At 48.3% G+C, this 12,388-nt stretch overlaps 1 protein-coding gene and 1 long non-coding RNA gene across 2 annotated transcripts in view; one reads left to right on the top strand and one right to left on the bottom strand.

Moving 5' to 3' along the window:
• LOC149357686 (uncharacterized) overlaps positions 1 to 921 on the top strand; it is a 195,433-nt gene extending 194,512 nt beyond the window's left edge. Inside the window, exon 3 of the long non-coding RNA XR_016291865.1 lies at positions 873 to 921. This is a non-coding gene — a long non-coding RNA (uncharacterized LOC149357686). The remainder of the gene's footprint in view (positions 1 to 872) is intronic.
• The window catches only part of LOC149357685 (visual pigment-like receptor peropsin), a 407,334-nt gene that overhangs the window by 15,251 nt on the left and 379,695 nt on the right, over positions 1 to 12,388 (bottom strand). The window lies entirely within an intron of this gene.

Genomic DNA, 12,388 nt, shown 5'->3' with positions numbered 1-12,388 from the left:
GCGCGAAGAAGCCAACACGGTAAGTCGACAAGTTTTCCCACTTCGCAGCCTACGGCACCACTGGTATAAAGCGCCGGCAAGCTGCATTTTTTAAATTTTACCAGCCGCTCGCTGCTGCAAGAAGCGGGAGCGTTGCTCTGCGTATCAAGCCGAAGGATTGCAACACCGCTGTGGGGAAGTTCTCGGACGACAGGACCGCAAAACGACACGCGTCGTGTTCACTTTAGAACGCTGTCATCAGCTGCGTTTCCTAGCGGTTCATGATGGCCCGCGAGGAACCCAGCGACAATTGTGACTGGCACGTTATGAATGCAGAAAATACGCCCATCGCCACCAGCGATGCTTTTTTTTTCTCGAACACGCTCCTCTGTGCACTTATGTACCCGATAGTGCATACATACGTTTCAGCTGCGACTGCGGGCACTGCGAAGTGCTCCTCCACTTTTGCGAGCTGGAGCACCTCTGCTACCAGCAGATGGTCAAACCCGTGACAGCAGTTCAGCCGCAAAGTTTCAACACGGAGCACGCACGGTTCCACCTTATGTGCTTGGACATTGCTGTGCTCCGTGTCGTGTACTTTGAGCTGCGGTCGCTCGGCGGAGCGCCCCGATAAAAATTCTCTCACATGCGTGCTTGTTTTCGTAAAGACACATTACAGAATTGCAGTGGATGAAGAATATTACCCTGTACTTTGGCTGTGCTTCTCAGCATGTATCGTTAATGTTTTCGTGATGATGTCACATTTTCTGCTCAGTAAGCGTGCAGTAATGCTTGAGGCACTGCAACACTGATGTTGAGGAGTCTGTTCATCGAGCTATTTATAAAAAATTACTGTACTTATCGGAATCTGAATACGTTCCGTAACATTACAGAGGACTGTTTACGGCTGAACGTCTCTATGGATGCAGAAGACACCGTTACGCGCCCACCCAGACTTCGTTCTTGGCTACGGAGGCAGGTAAGCAGAGGCCATTGTTTCGTGTTGTACTCTCGTGTTGTCGTGAAGATGCGTGCAATGCTTCGCCTTGACTTGGCCTCTGTACTTGAAGTTGCTCCGTGTTATTACCTTTTCACTCTAAGATACAGCAAGGCCTACGCCAAGAACTTAGCATTGCGGTCAGATGACACACTGCAATTCTCCACAAAGTTACCTTCTGGTTTGTGTTCCGCCCTTTATGTACATTTTATATCTCACCAACCAATTTTCCAAACACAAGGCTTTAGCCTTGCGTTGAACAGCATGCTGCCGCGATTGGTGTGAGCGAAATGGAAGGTCCAGCAGCGTGACACGGCCCATTCGCGTGGCGTTGCTCATGATGGTCACATATGGCCTCCAAGATTCGGTGACAAGGCGGGGCTCAGACACGTTTAGCAAGCTGGCAAACCGCGCCTTGGGGCGCTATGCCGGAAGGCCCGAGTTTGGCGCTCGCCCGAGTTTCATCCGAGTTTGCGATGACGGCAGTCAGTGAACGAAGATAGCGCGGAACGTGCGCAGGCAGCGTACAATAAAATGTAGAGATAAAGCCACGTAAAGGCGATACAAGCGCACCCTGCGCGCCTGTTTCACACTTCAAACACAATACACTGCGCAATACCAGGCCGCAGCGCTACCTGAAGTTATCAGCGCCATATCATCAATCGCGAAATCGTGACTTTTCTGCTATCTATCTGCACACTCGCCGCTAGCTGTTTGACACGCCTGTTCGGGCGCGTCAGAGGCGTGCATAAGGCATGTCTTCTCTTTCAGGCTCTATCTGTCTTTCCATTTCCGAAGACGAACAGTGCGCACTAGGTGCACTCTTGTATCAACCCTTTCTCTTCTCTGGAATACGTTAAAAGGCAACAGATAATATTATGAACATTTTGTTCATTTCCAAATGTATTTTAAAATCTGAATCCAATGAAGCGTTGTTGAAAAGCATAGCTTTAGGAAATTAACAAAGATTTGACGCTTTCTGTCGCTAGTGGCGATAGTGAGGACATTGCTTGCAGCGTGGCTTGCATACGAACTAGAGCGGCAGCCCACCGTACTGAAAGCGAGAGAGCTCCTGCGCTGACACGCCGCCGGTAGCGCTGCCTTCGACTGGAAAGACTGGGCAACTACTACACGCTGAATCTGTCTTATTTTTCGGCCGTTGCGATAATATATTTTATTGTGCCGTATATCAAAATATAACAGTCATGCATCTTCCGGCTTGCATAATACACAAAAGCAAAAAACTGAACTGCACTGCACCCCCGCGTCACTGCTGCTCTCTGCAGCGACCTCAGGTGGAGTTCTCCGCTGCTACGGCCGCTGCCGCACCCCCATGCGCACCCCGCTATGGCCAACCATTGCTTTTAGTACGCTCTTGGCGAATCTCACGGGTAGAAATTGGCCGTGCGAGTGGCTGTGGTGGGGTGTGAGAAAAAAATTGCTGTTTGGCTGTATTCAATGATTCATTACGTATGCCTATTGTGTGTGACGCCTCTTTAGTGCACTGCGGATGCGAAGAGCGTGCTAACCAGCGACACACCTCATTCTATGTCATCAGACGCTGACTAAAAGCTGTGAAGGTCGTGGCGCGCGTATCTGCGTAGTATTTGTTTACGTCGCGCACTTCAAGGTTTTGCGGGCTGGTTTTGTCACTAACGTCGATCGCCGTTGTATACCGAGTGACATCGCAATAATATCGTTCGGGCAGATGAGGGATCCTGTTTGTAATAATGGAATCGGACTTATAACAGACAAAGGTGTTACGGTTGTGAAGTACGCAGTGTTTTGCGTGCTGGAAATTACAAACTCTTTATTGCACTGGGTCTGGAGCAGCGACCGTTTGTCGATCCCGGATGTGTTTGACACATTGATGCTGAGCTTTGTCACCGATGAAAGGACGGCCAGGCCAAACACCTGTGATGCGATGTTGTTGGAGTAGGACGTGCTCCAAGCACCGTTTCGTCGTCGTGCTCCGTGTTTGACGATCTTCAAGCAGGTGTGACGCGCCGTCAGCGTTGTGCTGCGTCTTACGTGGTTGCAACAGGCTTTAGTGTTGTGCAATCTGTGTATACGAGCGAAGAAATCCACGGCTGTCGCCACGTTGCGTGTCCTTCGCCGAGGTGCTTAGATTAATCAGCGATGACGGCCGTTTTGCCTGTTATATTTCGATGGTCAACATCCTCGATGTCTGTCAGCAATCAGCACAGCCGCGCAACATACCTGTAGCCGGCAGGGATGTTGGGAGTGGCCCACCCATAGCGCGTACGCCTATAATTTATGTACGGCACGCAGGGGGCGTGACCAATGGTTTTGATTGACAGGTGAACTCGGAGCTAAACTCGTGAACTGTGAAGTGCCCCGAATTCATCTCGGGACTGTCATGGCGGCAGCAGCAGCAGCCTGGGATATCGCTTCCTCTGACGGCAAATGTCAGTACGGGCGGCTGGACCCGTTTACTGCCATGGCCGACGACGAATTCCAGCGACATTTTCGCCTCTCCAAAACATCAGTACGATGGTTGTGTAAAGAGTTAGGCGACGACCCACGCCTGCGGAGAGTGCGTACCTGGCCTCATTCGCTTTGGGTCGAAGAGCAAGTCCTCTGCGCCCTCCGGTTCTTCGCGACCGGGAGCTTCCACGGGAGCGTCGCCGCAGATAGCTTTACTGGACGCCACCCAAGCACTGTGAGCCGCTGTGTGAGGGACGTCTCCGACGCGCTTATCGACGCGGCTGTGCAGAAGCGGTGGCTCGCTTTCCCCACGACTGCGACCGAGCGTGCGCATGTTAAGGAGCGTTTCCTACTGCGCGGCGGCATCACAGACGTCGTGGGATGCGTCGACGGGACCAACATTCGCGTAAAGGCCCCTTCGAAGTCCAGCCCTGACATGGGGAAGGCCAACTATTTCACGAGGAAGGCACATTATGCATTGAACACAATGGTTGTAAGAATGCTCTGTTTTTGCTTTCATGCATGTCATGGTTAATAGAATGTTCTCCCATTTATTAGTGATAGTGGTCCGTGTACTGTGCAGTGTCAGTGGATGTTAAGGAACCCCATATGGTCGAAGCTATGGCAGACCTTCACCATGGCATGCCTCATAGCTTGAGTTACTTTGGGGCATTAAACCTCAAAAGCCGTTTCCGTTTATCAGTAACTGAGCAGTTTTACACACAGTGTAGATAAGTTTTTGTTTTACCTCATGTTTGCACAAGTAATAAGTGCATGGATTTTTCCACCTATTTCATGCATGCATTTTAATGGGTTTTTTAAACGGTAGCATTTGTGTCACTTGGCAGATTGCATTCTTATGCAATATTCGTAGTCGCAATAAATGTTTCACTTTGGCTGAAGTGGAAAAGCTCCTGCCGGAAGCACTGGCGTCTGTAAGCCAGGAAAACTGGCAAAACTGTTGTGTTCATGTTGACCAAGTTGAGGCTGAAGCATGGCAACGCGATATGATTGTTGACGCTGAGATTAAACCGGTTGTCTGTAGCATTTCTGACTCGTGCAACGCCTCCTGTGATGAGTCGTGCACTGATTCCAGTGATTGAGATTTGAGTGGCATCGAGGAACTTGTCTGACTTCGAATTGATGCATAATACACATGCTATCGAGGAAAGAGAGAGGACTCATCGTCTTGCTGTGATCACCTTTGTGCGTATGAGGGTGTAAGTGTGAAGTATGTATGCATGCGACTGTGTGTGTTGATCAGTCTACCGAGGAAATTGTAACATTTCCATTAAATCATTGCATCATTGCAATTCATTGCATCAAATTGTATCGGGCAGTAACTTGTAGTGTAGGTGGCGAGGTGGTCGTGTTAATAGTGTCTGTATAGAAGTAGAATTTGTAAGGGAGTGCAAATAGTACTTTTTCCAATTAGAATACGTATACTGGTACACGTCGTCAATGTGTGTAGTTTTTGGAATTAAACTCGAGGAATGTCATTTTCCGCACAAACCTCTCGCTTGCATCTAAAAATTATAGTCCCAATGCTGCAGAATCGGGAAGGAAACCGCCACTGCTGACCAAAAGCCGGTCCGAGCTCATTGACAACGAATTTCGGACAGCTCACATTCACGCGGTATGCATCAAATGAACAGATGCATGCAGTTCATTTCAGAACAGGGCATAATATTCAAACGATTGTGAACAAAATGAGTTTTCTCATTCAAGTCACGCGAAATTCAACTTGCGATGAAAAAAAAATGTGCGGAAAAAAAAGTTTCATTCTGCGAGGTTTGAACTGACGCACTTTCATTGCCTGTCGGTTCTCCGGAGCGACGCGTTAGACCGCACGGCCACAGAACAGCGCGGAGTGATACACCTGTCCTTATTTTTATTTGCGGACTACTTCCGTAGCCTTCACAGCGTTGCACATGTACCTCGTCGCCGTTGGCAGTCAGCTGATGACGGGACCGTAGCGTTGGTAGCGTTCCCTCGCGGTACAAAGCAAAACTTAATAATGCATGAATCACTCTAAAGCGCTTTAAATCCAAATCTTGCACACTATAAAATGCTTATAAAGGGGTACTAAGTGCATTATAAAATTCAACAAACCTCGTTTGTCTAACTGCACACGCAATGCACTTGGTGGAGCGACACACAAATGAAAAGTGCACCGGCGGTTGGCTCACGTGACCCGTTCTTTGTAGACCGCCCAAGAAGCCATGAGGCGGCGCCGATGTGATGTGATAAAGCACGGAATATATCCAGATAACCCAATGAAGCTGGAGGCGTGACGAGGGTGGGATTTTGTCTTGCTACCATTAGTTCACTCATCTGAGGGCGTCGCCAGAGCTCGGGAAGATTCCGAGTTTCAGCAAACTCGGGCCTTCCAGCATAGCGCCCTTGATCTCGGAATGCATGGCTAGTACGTCGCTTTCATCCCTGCCATCAGCTGAGATGTGGCGCTAATTTATTCGATGTCATTACCAGTAACAACAGATGATTTTCTTGCATGTTGTATGAGATGTGGTCAATGTGCTGACTTCACGTTGCGTAACCCTTAGCGGAAATCAGTGGTGCGTCTTTTGACAAGCATACCTATTTCTACAGAATACCAAGGAGCACAGGGGAATGCTTTTCTCTTATTTTATAATTTGTGGGCTTAATCAGTCGCATAATTACAGTATAGCTATTTTACCGCTGAAAGACTGATTGGAAAACAAGAGAAAGAACAACCAGTTTCCGCCTGTGGGATTCGAACCCATTGGCTCCGAATTTCACGCCCGGTGCTCTACCAATTCAGCTACGGTGGCGGCTGTCCAATCTTCTGCTTTCGGGGGTATTTATGTGTAGTGTAACCGAACCGTGGCAGTGTTCACCAGCACCACCTTTGTCCATAGGGGCGGACGTTGTACGACCTATATTATCGTGAGCGCCCGTGGAACGTGATCGAGCGGCGAGGGCAGAAGCTGTGCGAGAATCCTCTTAACGGCATCAACACTTCCAGAACCGAGGCCCGCGGTGAGCTATTGAAGCTCCTCATTTCCCTTCCATTTTCTGCTCTATATCTACAGCAGTTGTAGCTCCGTACCGCAGCTCCGCCGTTAGCGCTTAGCTTTCGTACAATTATTCGTTCTGTACGAATGTTAGCAGAAGTGGCTAATATTAAGCATAGCAGAAATTTGGGCGAGTTGGTGCCAACAATAGCTAATATTAGTAAAACATATTCGATTCCTATTTGATTCGGTTTTTTTCGTCATATTAGATTCGTATTAGACGCGATTTCTGGCTACATTATCCGTATTCGATTCGTGAGAAAAGCTACAATATTCTTCTTCGGTAAGGTTTTGAAAAAGTACTTCCGCGCACCCTTAGGGTAACCACCTCATCTAAGTGCATATGTCTCCCCTTCCGCGTTTTGTTCCCTATGTTCAGTACGTGACCTGCTTCAGGTAGCAGTGTTGTGCTTCTTAGTATTCAGCTGTCTCTCTTCATTTCTTATTTAAGCTTTGTGTTGATATACTTGCGGTCCATTGCTGCTAAAAACACAGTACTATAGAAGTGTATGACCGAACGTGCTATCAACTCATACTTTTATTCCGCTAGTCGCGAGTAATATGTAAGTACAATAAAAAGGAAGGCAGAAAGAGCAACGAATGCACAAAAAGATAAGACAACCTTGATGCCTCGAAAACACTGCCATTGTTGGGCGCATCGCATAGCAGTTCATTTTTCGAGAAATAAGCTCTTTCTTTTTAAGGAAGGCTGACGGACGGCGTGCTTACGTTGTCTGGGGCTCACTGGCGGTGGGACGTGCCGGCATTCGCGTATTATTTTCTGCAACAAACAACCTGTGCGCTGTATGCTGGCGCGTTGAAACGGTCAGCGTTCTTGTCTCACAAGTTGCAACAATAATGAAAGCCGCTGTTTAGGCTGCCAGCGAGGGAAGGTGTACTATGTACTACTTTCACGTGGGAAACGGAATGTGAGGCAAACAGGTGGCTGTTGAAATGAGATGCTGCATGAGCGAGCCAGACCGGCAGAAAAAGGCACGGGCATCAACCTAGCCATGCACTGCAAGGATTACCCTAGTAAATCTTGCACACCTGGCCTTGATGGCACCCGCGTCCTCCGGAAATACAGAAGCCGGCGAGCAAGCGGAATCTTTGAAACCCTCACCAGCGAGGCTCAGACGGCCAAAGCACGCCTTCCGTTAGCCTTTTTGAAAAATAAATAGCCTGTCATATGAATTGGTCAGCGATGCGCCCAGCAGTAGCGTTTCTGTGTCATCACAGTAGTCGTATCTTTTTTATATATTTTTGCTCCTCCCGCTTTTCTTTTTTTTTGGTATATATTCAAGGCTGGTGGAATAAAAGATTCAGTTGAAGCGGGTAGTACAGTTACTTTATTCTGTTCTCAGTTTTTGCACTGTGGTGTCTGTTATTGTAAAGATGCACCGACTTACCGAAGTTTCCACCCTAACCCAGTTTGCGTTAATTTTGTTTAGTTTAGTTTAGTTTATAGAAGTTTAACGTCCCAAAGCGACTCAGGCTATGAGGGACGCCGTAGTGAAGGGCTACAGAAATTTCGACCACCTGGGGTTCTTTAACGTGCACTGACATCGCACAGTACACGAGCCTCTGGAATTTCGCCTTCATCGAAACTCAGCCGCCGCGGCCGGGATCGAGCCCGCGTCTTTCGGATCAGCAGCCGAGCGCCGTAACCACTGAGCCACCGCGGCGGGTTGTTCATTTTGAACGCAGCGGAAAAAAAAAAACAGTAGGACTAAACTGAGCAGAGTCAGATGGCAAGAGCATAAAGCTAAGACGAAGTTTATCCTTCAAGAAATTCCGTAATTCTTTCCACTTCTTTAAGGAAATGGTTGAGACCAGTTTTCACGAACCTCGAATACTGCATTAGGAGGGAACATCAGCCGCTACAACAGTTTACCGCAGTGGCATGGCGGAGAGTGTCTTTTCCTAATTTTTTTTTTCGGCCTTTTAGAACCAGGCTGGCAATCGCTTAGCCCCGTTGGCACTGCGTTGTTGCCACCTCCCTAGTTGCGACCTGGTCCTTCCTCCCTCTCTCGTGCACGTTCTCACCGCACTCATTTGCCACCGACGGGCAAATAATTCCCACTTTAGCCAAACCGATACCTTCATTAACAATCCCTGTTCACCTGCTCGCCGTTTCAGCGGGGTCACAGGCATGTACCGGCGGTACAGCTTAAAATGGTTCGAAAATGATCACTTTCATACCCACCGAATTGAGCCAATAGTTTTTTTTCTTGTGCAATGGCCACTTACTCTTCAATTATGACGACGGTGTGGGATATAGACAAGTCAAGCGGGTAGTTAAGACCATGTATTTTGTTCAGCCTTCTTGCGAAAATAAATCACGTTAGATCACTTTAACCCGAGTAGTTTAAGTCTAAAGGATCACCCTTAAATTGCACCAGAATATACGTAACCTTCGTCGAGAAGAAACACACGACGGGCTATACGCTTGCGTGGAGGCAGCGGCGTCTGGCCTTGGCAGAACGCGGCGCCTCGTCGGGAAACGCCGTTGCCTAATCGTTTTAGTCTGGTGCTGGCTCACCCAAAGCTTAGCTATTTTTTTTCTTTTTTTGATGTTTCGAAAGCCCATGTCATCATCAACGAAACCTGCATAGGAAAAAAGGGAAATTTTCTCATCTGAAAGCGCGCTTAGCCGTGGTGAAAGTAGCCGATTTGCTGGGTCGAGCGATTTCAAAGAATCCGATTGGTCCGCTGACGAGACGGGCCCTGTACACAGAGCAATATGACCTCTAACACCCAGCGGCTTTGTAGTTGCATCGCATTTTTTTGTACACAAATATAAAACTTGTGAAATCCACTTCGCCCCACGCGTGCGGCCCATGGCTTAGAAGTTGCGTTTCAAAAGCCCTACTGATGGAGGATTTTTCAGAGAGTGTTAACATCGTAGAGTGTTCAATGCGCGTTTCGTAGCCTCTTTGTGCCTATGTGACATCGATTAAACGAGCAAAAATAGCTCGCTGACTGCGAGATACGACCCAGCAGATTATTTTGAAACAAGTTTAAGCAACGTACGCTCCTCACGGGGGGTGAAAACCCCGCAGAATTCTGCAAATACCGAGAAGAGGAGTGGGCCAAACAATTTGCACTAATGTGGAAGGAATAAACCGAAACCTTAACGGTACAATTACGATTAGAAAGGTTACCCAGCCGCGCTACCATCGACAGAAATCATTGCAGAGGCTAAATAAATGAGCTTCCCCATGGTGTTTGGCAATGACTTGATTTAAATTCAGCTATGGGGACACGTGTGACTTCTTGTCTGTAATATATGATAAGCGTAGGTACGAATGCCCGGTTAGGGTATTTCAGCATGATTGCCTTTTGATTCAAATTGAGAAATTAGGATCTACCTCCTTGACATTCGTTCACAGAATCGTTAACTCAGCTGAGTATGACGGGTATTAAGTAAATGCGCAACAGTGTGACTGCTTTGTGTCATCCACTTTGTAGCCCGGACTTCGCGCCGTCACGCGTCTGGACAAACTTCAGTGTGGAGGAGCGCCTGATTGGTTCACGCTTCGTGCCCAACGAAGAGGTTCTAGTGCAGTGCGCCGTTAGTGTCGTCAGCAGCCGCCCTCGTGCTGAAGTAAGTGCACCGATGTCGAAAGAATCGCCGCTGAAGGTGACCGCACAGAAAAGTTATTACGAACTTTCATTGCAATTAAGCACTTTCGAAACCTGTCACTAAATAAAAGACGTCACAGCGTGGGAGGCAAAACTTGCTGAACACCCCTCGTGCATTACGCGTGAGCACGGCTATTTTAGAGCGAAAGCACTACTTTGCGAGGTCTAACCGGGCCACCGAGCTTGTGTGAAGCTGGACCATGGGGGTGGCCTTGACCCATGCAGAAATAAATGTAAACAAATATTGCCTTGACTGGGTGTCGAGCCCGCGGCGGAGTGAACAGATCAGCTTCGCTGGCCAGAGCACGAGCGCACTGTGCTATCCCTCGTGTTAGACTGCAACACACTCTCGTGCTGTGCATTGCACATAGTCGTCTTCACCAACTTCCATCTGCAGCGCGAATAGATCAGATCAGCCTCACCTCGATCAGAGCATAACCTGAGTGTAATATCGTCGCCAGACGTGCGACGACCCAGCAGAGGAAAACCATGAGCCAACCATTCTAAACACGCGCTTTTGCAAGTATTTGGTTTGGTTTGGTTTGTGGGGTTTAACGTCCCAAAGCGACTAAGACTACGAGAGACGCCGTAGTGGAGGGCTCCGGAAATTTCGACCACCTGGGGTTCTTTACCGTGCATTGACATCGCACAGTACACGGGCCTCTAGAATTTCTCCTCCAAAGAAATTCTAGCCGCCGCGGCCGGGATCGAACCCGCGTCTTTTGGGTCAGCAGCCGAGCACCATAACCGCTGAGCCACCGCGGCGGCCGCAAGTATTTGTTTAAGTGCGTTAAAACCCTACCACTTTCTCCTTTTCAGACTTGACCCGAAAGACGCGGGTTCGATCCCGGCCGCGGCGGTCGAATTTCTTTGGAGGAGAAATTCTAGAGGCCCGTGTATTGTGCCATGTCAGTGCACGTTAAAGAACCCCAGGTGGTCGAAATTTCCGGAGCCCTCCACTACGGCGTCTCTCATAGCCTTAGTCGCTTTAGGACGTTAAACCCCATTAACCAAACCAAACCAAACCTTTTCAAACTGTTGATGCATCTTGCTCGCCGCATATTGTAAAAAGCGATGGTTATCGACGAGAGCGAAATGTATTGAAAAAATGGGCCTATCCGGTTTTCAAGCGTTATTAAGGTTCCTTCCACCTGCGATTCTCGCTATCTCGAATTTTATGGCTGCTCAGCATCACCTCTTTTTTTGTGACGCATGTCGATGGTTTCAGCGATAAAAATTTGCTTTATCAGCTTCGCTATGGCACGCCGGACGGCATTTCGCAATCCTGCCGAAAAACTACTCAGACAGCTTTTACTGAACTGACGGTTTTCTGATTGACTTCACACGGGCCAAACCACTCCCCGACTGCACTGCAGGTATACCTCGGGTGCCTAGACCTATCCAGGGGACGCATACCCACAATGACTACGAAAGTGGGCCTCGTGGAAGCTGCAGCATTACACGTGGCGCCATTTCGCCGCAGCAGCACGCAGAGGCGTCATCATCGCACATAAAAACAACGTAGCAACCAGCGACGGTATTCAAAAGCGGCCACAGCAGCCGTGCCTTCCCGCGAGCTAACCCGCTCCCCAGAAGAATTGCAGGTGAGCTTGAACATCCACTGACCCTATCACAGTACCTAGTAAATTTGGCCGTGGCTTCTAGCCTCCCCTAAGATCCATGGGCGTTTTCATCTATATCGTCTATGCAACGAAATTCCCTAGTTTAAATGAAATCCAGCGCGCCTGATTCGCTTTGTGAGATTGTAACGCCACCGGTAGAAAAAACATAATGAACAATTATGGATGAAATTCTGAAGTTCTTCACAGAAGTGTATTCAAATTTTGTTGAACCTCGGTGCGAGCCTGTAAGCACGGCGAAAAATCTTGATTCCTCCAAGGGTGCCAACGGAACACTGTTTACATTTAATCAGTGCATCATTTAACGCATAAATGACAGCTTTGAAGAATTTAGTCCCGAAATGAAAAATCGCTGCAAACAATTAGCCGAAGGGAGAAATGGGAGAGCATAACCTTAAAAAAAGATCACCTGAACAAAAGCTACAAGAACGGAGCCCCTAGAGCTGATGGAGTACAATTGAAGAAGCAGTCTTGAGGTATACTGCCTGCCTGTCCCTCAAGGCTAGAACACTCTTTAGGTCGTCAAGATAATAGCCTTTTCTTTTTTGTGTGGGTTCTTCGGGCAGCGGCATATAGAAGTGGTTAGTCCTGTATCTACGAAACTGACTGGAGTCGCTAACGTG

This window comes from Amblyomma mixtum, chromosome 3, assembly GCF_055824585.1.
Source record: "Amblyomma mixtum isolate Tamu chromosome 3, ASM5582458v1, whole genome shotgun sequence".
In the NCBI taxonomy this organism is placed as follows: Eukaryota; Metazoa; Arthropoda; class Arachnida; order Ixodida; family Ixodidae; genus Amblyomma; species Amblyomma mixtum.
This window is presented reverse-complemented; position numbering and strand designations above follow the sequence as displayed.